The sequence below is a fragment of the Sceloporus occidentalis genome, unplaced genomic scaffold (assembly GCF_023333645.1).
Source record: "Sceloporus occidentalis isolate IW3139 unplaced genomic scaffold, rSceOcc1.0.p SCAF_1, whole genome shotgun sequence".
In the NCBI taxonomy this organism is placed as follows: Eukaryota; Metazoa; Chordata; class Lepidosauria; order Squamata; family Phrynosomatidae; genus Sceloporus; species Sceloporus occidentalis.
The window spans coordinates 45338965-45353044 of NW_028316981.1; positions in this window are offsets into that span (position 1 = coordinate 45338965).

Sequence of the window (14080 nt, forward strand, 5' to 3'; positions counted from 1 at the left end):
TGGGAGGTGGTGAGATGACCTCTGTGGGAGAGAACTGCAATCCACTGGAAAGAGCAGGTACATAACTTTGCAATACCCCTTGATCCAGCATGATCACCTCAGAACCAGTTGTCCACCTCAGTTAGGAATGTTTCCAGCTGTGGTGTGTTTTTCTTCTGTAGTCTTTCTTGCATTGAGATGACTTTGCCATACAGTAGTAACTTCACATTTCAGGCTATGTGGGGCTTCCTTTGAAGATGTTGTGAAATTGATGCAGAAATGAGCAGCCCATGAAGCACAAAGTAATACTTTCTAATGAAGTGATTGCCAATAATAGATTTCCAGACATTGTTGGAATTCAGTTTCCAGAAGCCACTTCCAGCATTTTGGGAGCTCTGCTCTAACAATATCTGGGGAAACAGGCTTAAACACCACCACAGTAATGGAATTGATACAACTAAACATGCTTGCTTACTATCAGATTAGACTGACATGACTATCAAACATGTAAATATATTCCTTTGTTGTGTCAATTATCCCAACATTTGTCTACCTATTGCTTTCTTGCATTATTTGCTTCAAATGCTTCAGATGCATTCCATCTATCGGGTATGCTTTGATCAAGAGTTCCTGTATGGCAGGGGAGTTGGATTGGATGGTCCTTGTAGTCTCTTTCAACTCTATGATTCTATGAGTCTATGATTCATTATTTAATTTATTTATTCATTGGATTTGTATCCCACCTTTCTCCAAAGATGGAATTCAAGGTAGCTTACAATAATTTAAAACGTTGAGCTAAAAAAATTAATTTAAAGAAGTTTTTAAAAAAGGAATTAGCATTATTAAAAACAGTTGAAAAAACTTAAAACATATTTAAAACACAATTTGCAATAAAATTTTAAAAATCAGCACACTACCTTATCTACACACTACTCCTCCATAATTCAAATACAAAGGCCTTCTTGAATAAAAATGTCTTTATCGACTGGTGGAAATGAAACAGGGAGGGAGCCAACCTGACCATAGCCATAACATTTCACTTTCTATATGCTGAAAGAGATCTGCAGTACACTGGTTTGTTTTAGAAAACCTGATTTTAATATTCTCTCACCTGTGCTTCTTGAAGTATGTCTGGAAATGGGCCACACTATCCCTTTCATTACATAAGTCTGAACATCTGTTGCCTTTGTTTTTGAATCTGCAGGTTAATTTTCATGTCCAGCATGATTCCTACTCTTGCCTCTTAAAGTCAGAAGATGAAATTGGCAGGGAAATTTGCTTCACATTGGTAGTTGCCAGCGGGGGAAGCATCTTTTTTCCAGGGAATAGAGCCTAACAATATGCTCAGCCTGTTTGCTTAAACCTTGTAAATTTCAACCTGAGATTAAGAAATGATTAGCTGGTACATGGTGGAGTGTTTTTTTCTAAGATTAGCTAAAATTAAATAAACAAAAATGCAATAAATGAAATCCTTGCACTTTTGAAGAAATCGTGGGTGAATAACGATATACTTTTTAGCATAGGCAATATTGGCCTTGTAGTATTAGATAAAATCTTACTGGTAAGATCTTAAAATATTTAAGTTCACTCAATTTATTGCTTATAGTCAAGGGCTTTAGGCTAGCAAGGTATTAAAATATTTGTATGTTGTTCTATATATAAAGATTGCATGGCAGGGCTTAGATACCGAAAACAACATTTTGAAACAATGTAAAACAATTTTCAGTGGTTTAAAAACAATTTATAGCAGTGAGGAACTGCTGGCCCACAGGCGAGGACCTGAGCTCTCCCTCAGGCCTTTGTCTCTTCTCCTCCCCCCCCCTTTCCTTAGACCACTCCTCTTAAAGTGGCCTCTATTTTGTTCCTCCATCAATAACTCACTGCATTTTTGTGCAGGATTTGAAGTCTATTTTTCCCCTCACAAAGAAGGCTTAATGTGATGAGTTTCCTTTAATGAATGAATTATTGGCCAGTTTGGGGGAGAAGGAATGCATGTACTCTAGTCAGTGATGTCAAAACAAAGAAGACACAGGACTGATCGGGTGGTATGTGTGTGAGTGGATTACAAACAGTAAAACAAGGATGCCACTCTGGCGTCGGGGGGGGGGGGAGAGTGAGGGGGTAGCCTGATTTAATTCCTCACTACTGCTCTCATGGCTGAACACACGCTGAAGTAGAAAAACATGGCATCACACATGAGGCTTCCCAGACCCAGTCAGTCCCACCCACCAAATTCCTATCTTTTTCCTGGCTCCACACTGAGATTGCTTTGGAGGATAGTCCACACACACATGTGAATATACAGATTTCCAATCCAATCCAGAGTAAATTGCCACTTTTCTTCATCTAGATGAAGCCCTGAGATGCTGCAATGGCCCAGATTTGAATCAAATCCTCCTGTGTGCCTTCTAGATGGCTCACTGTGAAAATGAGGTAAAATCATTTCATTTGGTCTCTGTAGACAAGTCCTCTGGCTAAGATATCCCTGTCCAGAAAAAGGCATAGCTTGGTGGGACCAGTCAAAGCTGGACTCTGAGCCACAGAGTCCATCTGGACCTCCAGTGACAAAGATGGATCCAGAAGTATTGACAAACTATGCACTTGCTCATTTGTTTGGTGGGATGGTGGTGGAGTGCAAATCCCTCCAGGGCAGCTCACTTTCCCTATCTACTGATCCAAGAGTCACCAATGCACAGAGTCTCTATCTTATCATAGAATCGTAGAGGTGCAAGAGAGCACATGCAGGAACTCTCAATCAAAGCATCCCTGACAGATGGCCATCCAGCCTCTCCTTAAAGACCTCCAAGGAGAGAGACTCCACCACTCTCCGAGGGAGTGTGTTCCACTGGATTCACATTCTGCTTGTTGGCTCTCATCCAGACCATTCCAGCATCCAGGCAGTGTTCCAGCACATGGACAGACTCAGCTGAGTCTGTTGGAAAGAAGACATCAAGCTGAATACCATCTGCATCTTGATGGCATCAAATGCTCAAGACCCCAATGATCTTCCCCAGCAGCTTCATATAGATTTTGAACAGCATGGGAGACAAGATGCACAATGACCGTGAGACAGAAGAAGAATTCCCCTAATGGGAGACCTCAACACAGTGACCATGGTGTAGAGGAGGAGTCCCCAAATGGCTAGACTTTGGCCATTTTATAATTTAGAAATGGTAACAAAGGAAAGCAAAGCTGAAGTTAAGCAAGGAAGTTGCATGCAATATCTAATTGGATATCAAAGCAAGTTAGACTGGCAGAATGTAATTACCTGTGCCCAGAACATAGCAACTAGTCCTCTTGCTCCCACCATAAGTGCCGAGGGAGCTTTTAATGATCACAAGTGGTCAGGACCTCAATTTAACGCATTATCTAAATACACAGAATGCAAAAGGAATTTAATTCAGGCATCACAATGAAAGAAACAATTATTTCTCATGTCTTATGCAGACCTCCAGGTCAACTTGCCAATATCCTTTCTTATCATATTAAGAATTTAAAGTATGAAATTGATTGCATTCTGTAGAAAAGGTCAAGCTTTTTTTGTATAGCCCACAAAGATGCATCCGTTGAAATGATATTTCAAGGACAAGAGGAAATGCTTTTTGAAAGTCACTCTTAAATGACCAGAATTCCTCAGCTATTAGATGAGTCTCCCAAACAATGTTGGCTGAAATAGGAGAGAATAACTTTAGTAGAACTGCAGATGATGGATAGTGCTTATATTTGTATTTCCATTATTTGTACATTGCTTATGTGTAAGAATTCACTTGAGCCCTAGCATTTGCACAACATAACAAAATACATTTTGCTGAAACAAAGGAATGTTTGTGAAAAGAGTTGTATCCAATGGTGCCTTCCCTTCAACTGAACAGCCCATGTAGGGGGTTGGTGATCCTCTGAAATAAATTTAGGAGTGTATGGAGGACTTCAGGGAGGAGGAAAGGAAGGTTTATTGCATGAGAAAACATCTGCTTGTGGAACCCAGTATTTCACCCAGATTATAAGACAAACAGGGAAAATATGATAATGTTCACATGGCTGTCCCATGAAAATGGTGGCCATGTTCGTGAGTCTCTCCTCTCCTTTGTGTAACATCAGATAGACTTATTTATTGATTACTTTATTTAATGTATATCCTGAATGATGAAAATAAAGCCCCAGTTAAAACAAAGCAAAGATTAAAACATTTTAAAAATATGTTAAATACTTTGTAAAAAGTTTGAAAAGCAGCATACAAACAATCCTAGAATCCAGACTTGTTTTGCCCTGTTAGAATCTTTTACATTTCATGATATTTACATTTCACTTCTGCCACTCTTGCTCTAGTTGTAGTATGGAGAAGAGTGGAACACTGTGATGTCAACAAATCACTAATTTCATTAAGATCAGGAGTTAAGACTCATATTTAAAGATAATACAAGTGGAACAGAAAAAAAAGAATCAACTTGTAGGAAGTCTTGGAATGCAAGAAGTATGAATGACGTGATGAGAGGAAGTGAGAATGGAAATTGATTGGAAGAGTGAATGAATATAGAACGAATATAGAATGCAATAACAGGATTAAGTTAATCTTTGCAACTGTGTTTCTTATACTGACATACAGAATGTTGTATTTTTATGTTTAAAAGTTGAAAAAAAGATCAGGAGTGAGGAACCTGTCATTGGGCTTCAACTCCCGTCAGCTTCAATCAGCATGATCAGTTGTCAGGAATGAGGGAAGTTCTAGTGTAATAAAATCTGCAGAGCCATGGGTTCCTATTTCAGTTAATACAGAGGAAGGTCAGAGGTTGTGAGATGGGCCACTGTACTTCTTGTGTATTTAATAACATATTGACCATATGGAGACAGGCTTGGCAAGCTTGAGCAAAGGTCCATTGAAAGCCATTCAATCACAGTCTTCAAAATGTTGTGGAGGAGATGCTGTGGAAGAAAGAATACAAACCCAGGGGGTTTTCTGTTAAGGCTAGTAAATAACAGGTAGAAATAGAGATATGGACAGGAGCAGGTAGGAATGGCCTACACTTTGAGATGAATCAGATGAGATAAGGCCAGTTAGGAATAGAGAAATGATAAGAACTAGGAATAGATAGACACAGTGAGTGTGTGTGAAAGAGAGATGATTTGGTTTGAAGAGAGCTGAGAGTATGGACAGAATTCAGGGAGAAGCTTTATTTTGTTTTAAATGGAAGTTTTACACCATTTATACATATATGGAGTATATGGAGCTATTGTCATCCTAGGTGTTTAACCTACTTGTTATACAGTTACTGTTTTTATTTTCTACATCTTTGTTTGATGTTCTAATTTTAAAAAATTATAAGGAGAAGTGATCACACATTATCACATTCAAGTTAATGATCAACACATCAGTGTGCCCATTATACATTTCACCTTGATGGCTGAAACACAGACCAAGAAGGGGATTTAAAGATAAAATGGCCAGTTAAGTGATGTAAGAAATGAAGCAGATGAGCATCTGATAGATTTTTGTAAAGCTAACGACGTAGTCATTGCAAACACATTTTTCATACAACCAGAAAGAAGGTTATACACATGGACATCACCAGATGGCCAACACAAAAACCAAATAGATTATATAATCGGAAGTAAAAGATGGTGAAATTCTATATTAGTGACCAAGACTAGACCAGATGCCAACTGGTACAGATCACAAATTACTCATATCAAAAATCAGAGTAAAACTCAAGAAGAAAACCAAAACAGTCACCATAACAAAATGTGATTTAAACACTATCTCCACAGAATTCATTGACAATATAAGAAACAGATTTGCACTGCTAAGCATAATAGACCAATGAACCGGAAGAGCTTTGGTCTGAAGACAGGGACATTACAAAAGAGGACTGCAAACTGAAACTTCCAACAAACAAAAAGAAAGCAAAGAAACCATGGATGACAAATAAAAAGCTGCAAGCAATAAAGAATAGAAACAAATCAAAAGGGAGATAAGAATAAACTAAGAACCATGAATGCAACAGTACAACAGCTAATGTAAAGAAAAAGGAGGAGGAATAGCATTATAAGTCAGAGATACTGTGAAGAAATCCAGGACTTAAATCTTGGAAGCCAGGTGGAGAGCATCTGGATAAAAATTAAAGGAGAGGGAAACAGCAGCGATGCTATTGTGGGAGTCTACTACAGACCCTCATGTCAGATTGAGGAACTGGATGTTGTCTTTCTAGAACAGATGACCACATACTCAGAAAGGAGAGATGTAGTTGTGATGGGTGACTTCAACTATCCTCATATTTGCTGAAAGTCAAACTCAGCCAAATCCTCAGGGTTTAGCAAATTCCTCACTTGCCTAGAAGATAATTTCATTGTCCAAAAGGTGGAAGAGGCAACAAGGGGGTCGGCTTTTTTAGATCTGATCCTAATCAAGATCGATGACCTGATTAATGGGGTGCAAGTGGTGGGATCCTTAGGTGGGAGTGATCATGTACTCCAGGAATTTGTTATACAGTGGAAAGGAGAAGCCAGACATAGTCAGACCCACATTATAGACTTTAGGAGAGCTGACTTTAATAAATTAAGGGAAATACTGGGGGTGAGTCCATGGTCAGGAATACTAAAAGAGAAGGATGTTCAGGATGGATGGGAGTTTTTCAAAATGGAGATACTGAAGACACAATTTCAAACTATTCCAATGAGGAGGAAAAATAGAAAGTGTCTCAAGAAACCAGGATGGATGACTAAGGAACTTTAAACTGAGCTAAGTTTTAAACGGGAGATGTATAAGAAATGCAGCATAGAATAAGTAAAGAGGGAGTACAGGAATACTTGGTTAATCTAAATGAATTTAAGTTTCCAGGACCAGATGAACTACATCCAATGATATTAAAAGAACTGGCAAATGTAATGTCAGAGCCACTGGCAATAATTTTTGAGAACTCCTGGAGAACAGGAGAAGTTCCAGCAGTCTGGAGGAGGACAAACATTGTCCCCATATTCAAATAGGGGGAAAAATGAGGATCCCAACAACTATCGTCCAGTTAGTCTTACATCAATACCAGGAAAGATTCTAGAACAGCACATTAAACAGAGTCTGTGAATATTTAGAAGTCAGCATGGGCTTCTCAAAAACAAGTCATGCCAGACTAATCTGATCTCTCTTTTTTTGATAAAATTACCATCTTGATAGATGAAGGTAATGTGGTAGACATAGCATATCTTGATTCAGTAAGGCTTTTGACAAAGGCCCCCATGATATTCTTGCAAACAAGATAGTAAAATGTGGGCTAGATAATACAACTGTTAGGTGGATTAGTAACTGGTTGACTGACCGAACTGAAAGGGTGCTCAGCAATGGATCCTCTTCATCCTGGAGAGAAGTGACCAGTGGGGTCCCACAGGGTTCTGTCCTGGGCCCAGTGTTATTCAACATCTTTATCAGTGACTTGGATGAAAGAATAGGGAGCATGCTTATCAAATTTGCAGATGACACTAAATTAGGTAATACCCCAGAGGACAGGATAAAAATTCAAAATGAATAGATTCTGTTCAGGACCCTCCCCCCTGTGTAAGGGAAAAAACGTGGATACTCAAGCCCCATTCAAGTGAATGGGGCTTGTGCTTGTGGCGGTGTGCTGCAGCATGTACACCATTGCTTCTTCCATGCATGGTGCCACTTCTGGTGAGGCTTCCAGTGTATGCTGGAAACCGCATAAGAGATGCCTGCTTATGACGCAGGCGCACTGTCCTGCACTTAGGACAAAAAAATGAAATGCATAGATATAGGATGGGGGACACCTGGCTTAACAAGACTACATATGAAAGGGATCTAGGAGTTCTAGTAGACCACAAGATGAACATGAGTCAACAATGTGATGCGGCAGCCAAAAAAGCCAATATGATTCTAGGGTACGTCAACAGAAGTATAGTGTCCAGATCAAGAGAAGTAAGAGTGCCACTCTGTTCTGCTTTGGTTAGGCCTCATCTGGAATACTGTGTCCAGGTCTGGGTGCCACAATTAAAAAAGGATGTTGACAAGCTGCAGCGTGTCAAGCAACCATCAGTTTCCACTCTCCCATTCCAATTTTCTGTACTCTGTTAGTGATTTGAATGTGTATTTTACTAGGTATGCTGATATTTATTTTTCTTAATGTATGTATAGTTCTTCATGCCTGGAGTCTCCATAATGAGTACTGGTATAGCTGGTGCTGGATCCTGCATATCCCCACCATGTTGATTGTCCCCCCCCCCCCCAAATTAATGCAGATAGAACTACAGAACCAAATTGGATGAGGAGATTTGATCACAGACCCTATCCCTTTATTATTATTATTATTTTAAATAGAATGTGCTTATCAGGTGCTTGAAAATACTATGTCCAATTCTGGGCACCATAGTTTAAGAGGAATACTGACAAGCTAGAAAATGTCCAGAGAAGGGTGATCAAGCCTTTTGAGGACACCAAGCCATTTTGTGGAACTACTTAAGGAGCTATATATGTTTAGCCTGGAGAAGAAAAGACTGAGATAGGCATCTTTAAATATCTAGAGGGATGTCGTGTAGATGTAGATGAAGTGGCAAGTTTGTTTTCTGCTGCTCCAGAGACTAAAACACAAACCAATGGATTCAAATTACAAAGAAAGACCCTTTTAAACTTAAACTGCAGTTTAAACCTTTAAACTTTACACTGCTATTTGGTAATATAATATATTGGCTTGGAGGTGGTGAACTTTCCATCTTAGAGGTCTTTAAACGGAGATTTGATGGACATCTTTCAGTAGTACTTTAGTTGTATGTTCCTGTATGGCAGGAGGTTGGAGTAGGTGACTCTTATAGTCCATTCCAGTGCTAAAATTCTGGGATTCTATGTATCATGTAAGACAGGTTTATTAATCAAATAACTGGGATTCGTTGGATCTTTATTTCTGTGTTTAAAACTGGCCTTTATGAGGCTGTAGTTCTATCCTTAGTGGAATGACACTAAATGCTGCCCTTGTTTGTCCCAGGTTGGTGCCGCAGCAGTTGCACACTGTGGGACCGACCCGTGCCCCAAAAGAAGCTGCTCTGAGCAGTTTCCTCAAAGAGGTGTCACAGGCATGCTCACGCGCCATGATGATGCCCCTTCTGGCCAGCACCGTTTGGGCACTGCACTGCCTGCGCATCATCATGGTGTGCACTGTATGAACGGGCACGCACCATCATGGTGGTGGATGGCAGAACTAGGGCTCAGAGCATATGAATGCTCCATTCTCGTTCAGCCGTAGTATGCAGTCAGGCTGGCATAAAATGCCGGTCTGTACTGCCCCTTAGTTTCTTTCAAAAATTTTCTAAGTAGCAGACAAATCTAAGTTTTTTAAAAAATGTTTTCAGGACAGAAAAGGAGAGATACCTGAACAAAATAAACATTACTGAACTGGGAAAAACTTTGCCACCAATGAACAGTTTGACAATCAGCTCTTCTTTGTGGCTGGCAGCTGCTTTAAACTACTTTAAATTAGTTTAAAGTTCAATGTGTTACAGCAGCCTGGGCCTGATTTTGTGACATCTGCTGTGAGATATTCACAATTTAGACAGAAACATGACAGATTACCAAAGCTGCCTTCGCTACTCCAACTCATAGCTATTGCAATCTGAGGTGATCAACTGTAGTTAAGGAATTTTCAGGACGAATGATGAGCCCGGCAAGGTAACAGTTTTAAAGGCTGACATCTTTAATCATGTGCCCACAGTGAAGCAATTCAGGAGCAGACAGTTCATTATACAAATGGAGAATTCTTGAAAGACTTCTCTTTTCCTGTCGAAAATTGGGGAGCACTGTTGATTGCATTCAGGCTGCCTGAATGAAACTATTGCTCTTCACTGCTTCGAGCCTTTCTTGTTGTTTAAAATGTAGGATTTTCTAAATGCCACTTATTTGCAGAAACCGGAAAGAACCCAGGAAAAAACAGAGCATCCTTGTAAGAGTGAGGGCAGAAAAAATCCACAGCCTGAAGTGCTGATTTATTCCTACTGAAGATCTGTCATGTACTGATGTGTAATCGATAAATCATTTGTCAGTTGTGGTTATTTTGCATTCCAAGTCATGTTGGTGCACTTTTGTTTTGTAGCATGGTGATATACAAGAGAGGGCTGCACTGGCCACTCCGGTGTGCCTCGTAACAATTCTAAAACAATGTAGGAATATAAACCAGCCTTCCGCTTGGTCAGATTGTTTTGACCACCCCTCCCAGTGGTTTCTGTTACAACTAGAAATGGCTATTCAGAGTTTCAGGCAGAGCTTTTTTCTTGTCTGTCTGCTGCTTTCCAAGTCCTCTTTGAACGGTAGATGTCAGACTGAACATGAGACCTTCTGATTCCAAAACATGTTTTCTGCCTCCAGACAATAAACACTCTCAGTCTCCTTGTAGCTGATGAACACTTTCCTCCTTGAATCATGCTTACATTCAAAATGACTTCCGTTTCAGATTTCAGTAGTGACTCTTTCAGGCCCACAGTGGCCCACCCTATCTGGGGGCAGGCAATTTTGCTGGATCTCTGTGACAAGAAAGAAGAAGTCACACTCAGTAGAAAACCCCATGTTAAGTTCACCTTATGGTTGCTATGAGTAGGAAATGGCTTAAAGGCACTGAACACACACACACACACACACACACACACACACACACACACACACACATGCTGGCCCATGATATTTCACTGCCTCAAGGAAAGATCTGCAGGATATATGTTGTTCATCCTGTTTTAGAGGCTCTTGTTGCATTTGCCTTGATCAATCCCTTTTCAATTTTCAGTGTGGTATGGCAGAGCTGGCCTTGGCCAATACAGGGGATGCTGCTTCATTAACCATATCTGTCCAACTGTCCAAGGCTGCTTTCACAGACCCAAGTATGGAGTAGTGATGTTGTAAGGAGCCTGAATGCTGCATGGGAATTTCTGGAGCTTGGCAGGAATCTTAATTATCTGAATAATGTATTTCTTATAGCACATACTCTTACAGAACAGTGTGGGAATGGCTCATCTAGGGCTCATTTCCCATATTACTGTGCTGATCAAAGTTCCCAAGTATGCTTGTGAATGAGTAAAAATGATATTTCTTTCTAGCCAGTTGCTGCGGTATTCACTGAAAGTTTGCCTTTGTCCTCTCCCATTCATCAAAGTGCATCTGAACTGAAATTTCATTTCAGCACATCCTTATAAATATAGTACAATCTCATCCAAGTGGTCTTGGGGTTGATGCGCATAGAAAACTTGTTAACACACAATAAAGGCTGATGATGATAGAGAAGATGTGATTATTAATCAGAGAGGAGCTTTAGACCAGTGTTATCGCTTATGCTTTTGCACTCAGGACAGCTGTTGCTAAAATGGCACTAGATGGGCAAATAGCCTAACCTGGTACATTCTTTTCATGTTACTCATGGGGACACTAAATGTGAAATATCAATAGTATTAGAGGCTCAGACAAAAAGTTGTACTATGCACCCTAAATACACTTGAATTTAGTTGCTTAAGTGATTGGTGATGGGGCCATTATTAAAATAGCTACATCTAACTTTATTTTTTAAATATGTCTATTCCTAGAGATGTTGGATCTGGTCACAGTGACACATGCCTTAGCTACATTCTGTTTACTGTAGCACATTCCAAAAGTGTTCAGTCTTGACAGCTAGACTGTGGACCAGACTAGTTACAAGGAGTACCTGCAAGGGCTGCTTAAAATGGTGGGTACTCAGGAAGAGTTTCATTTAAAATTCAATTTAAAGAGCCCTGTTTGTGCCCATATGTGTTATATTCTAGGAGCAGTAATGTAGAAATTAAAACAATAAATATTAAATTAAATACAAAGTACAACAGTTCTTCCTGTGTGAACTGCAATTTCACTGAGACTGCAGGGGGCCTGAAACAATTGTACTATTGATAATCTAGCTTTGAGCACATTTCCCTTGTTAAAGCACACCTGACTGGTTACTGGTCTCTTTCCAGGCATTATTCAAGTAGTGTATAGATAGTATAGTTTTAGTAACCTATTGTTGTTCTTGTGTGCCTTCAAATTGTTTCCGACTTGTGGTGACCCAAAGGTGAACATATCAGGAGTTTTTCTTGGCAAGTCTCTTCAGAGGAGGAGGCTCAGAATGAGAGTGAGAAAGGAACTTGCCCAAAGCCACCCAGTGGATATCATGGCTGAGCTGGGAATCAAACATTGGTCTCCAGAGTCCTAGTCTAATGTTCAGACCACACTGGCTCCTCAGTTACTCTCATACCATAGTTTAAAGTGTTTTTCTGACTCTTGTGGCACAAAAAGGTGTTTAGAAATACTGCAGCCAGACTCTTGATTAGAGCATCCATTGTTACAAAAACATCCCTGGGAATTGCTCCATTGCCAGCTACAATTTATGACCTATAAATCCCTTTACGGCTTTGGTCTAGAATATATGAAGGAGGCAGAATGGTGTAGTGGTTTGAGTGTTGGACTACAACAAGGCTTCAAATCTCCACTCAGCTACAGAAACCCATTGAGTGACCTTGGGCAAGTCACACTCTCCCAGGCTCAGAAGAAGGCAAGGGCAAACCTCCTCTGAACAAATCTTCCCAAGACAACTGTGTGATAAGATCACCTTAGGGTCACCATAAGTCAGAAACAACTTGGAGGCACACAACAACATAGGAAGAACTGTATTTCCTCATTTTTATTTTTTTAAAATAAGCATGAGTCTGCCTGCACATTAAGATGTTCACTAAAGGTCCTTCTTTCAGCGCTGTCATCTTCATAGGATCACAGATTCATGGAGTTGGAAAGGGCTCAATAGGCCATTGGATCCAACTCCCTGCTCAGGACAGGAGGTCCACCTAGAACATTTTGCATTTGTCTCTGTTGAATTTCATTCTGTTAGTTTCAGAGCAATCTTTTAGTTAATCTTGCTTCTTTTGAATTCTGTTCCTTTCTTCCAGTATGTTAGCTATTGCTGGCAGTTTTGTGTTATCAGCACACTTAACAAGGATTTCCTCTAAACCATCATCCAAGTCATTGATAAAAAATGTTGAAGAGTGATAGCCCTGGAATGACAGCTCCACAGACAAATTTGAGAGAGCAGACTTTCTCAGTGCCCCTTCCAGATTGTAGAACTTCCTGCCAAGGTAGGCTAGGCTGGCTCACTCCATAAAATTCTTCTCAGGACCTTCTACCAGCTAGCCAAAACTCTTCTATACAGTTGGGCTTTTGGAAACATATTGGTTGGTGAGGAAGGGACTTATACTGGCAAGTTTCCTCCCCCCCGCCGTTCCGCCCTGCTTTTATATTCTTATTTATTTGGTTGTGTTTTAACATGATAATTTTTAATTGTATTTTAATATTATAATCTATCATATTATTGATGATGGGGAGACAGTATGGTGTAATAGTTTGAGTGTTGAACTAAGACACGGGGAGATCAGACTTTAAATCCCTGTTTGGCCGTGGAAACCCACTGGGTGACCTTGGGCAAGTCATAAATAATAATAAAATAAAATATTTATTTATATCCCACCTCTCCCTTTCGGGGATTGAGGCGGGTAACATACTCTCTCAGCCTCAGAGGAAGGCAAGGCGAATCCTTTCTGACTATATTCTGCCAAGAAAACCTTGTGATTGGTTTGCCTTAGAGTTGCCATAAGTAAGAATTTGCTTGAAGGCACACAACAACAACATGGACTATCGCCTTTTATGAATAAATGAACGAACAAACAAACAAATTTGGTTGTAGGTCACTTGCAATCCCAGTTTTGGCAGTTAGATGAGATACTGGATAAATAAATAATCTCAGAATTCCCACAGTTCTGTTATTATATGCCTTTTATTTACTATTAAGATAGATGTCACAGGCAGGGCTTGCAGGTATTGAGGGAGAGCACCAGCTATCTCTCCTTTCTCTCCCCACCAGCTCTCTTGCTTCAGTTCCCTTTCCCTTTTCTTCACTTTTCCCCTTGTTCCTTCTCCAGAGCCCTAGGAGTGTCTTCACCTCTTAAATGTTTTTTAAAAATATTTTAAATTAAAAAACAGAAAAACATTGCAAAATGAAAACATTGAACCACAAAATAAACCCATTATTTTTTTTCTATCTTAAACATTACTCAACTATTTCTCATACTTATT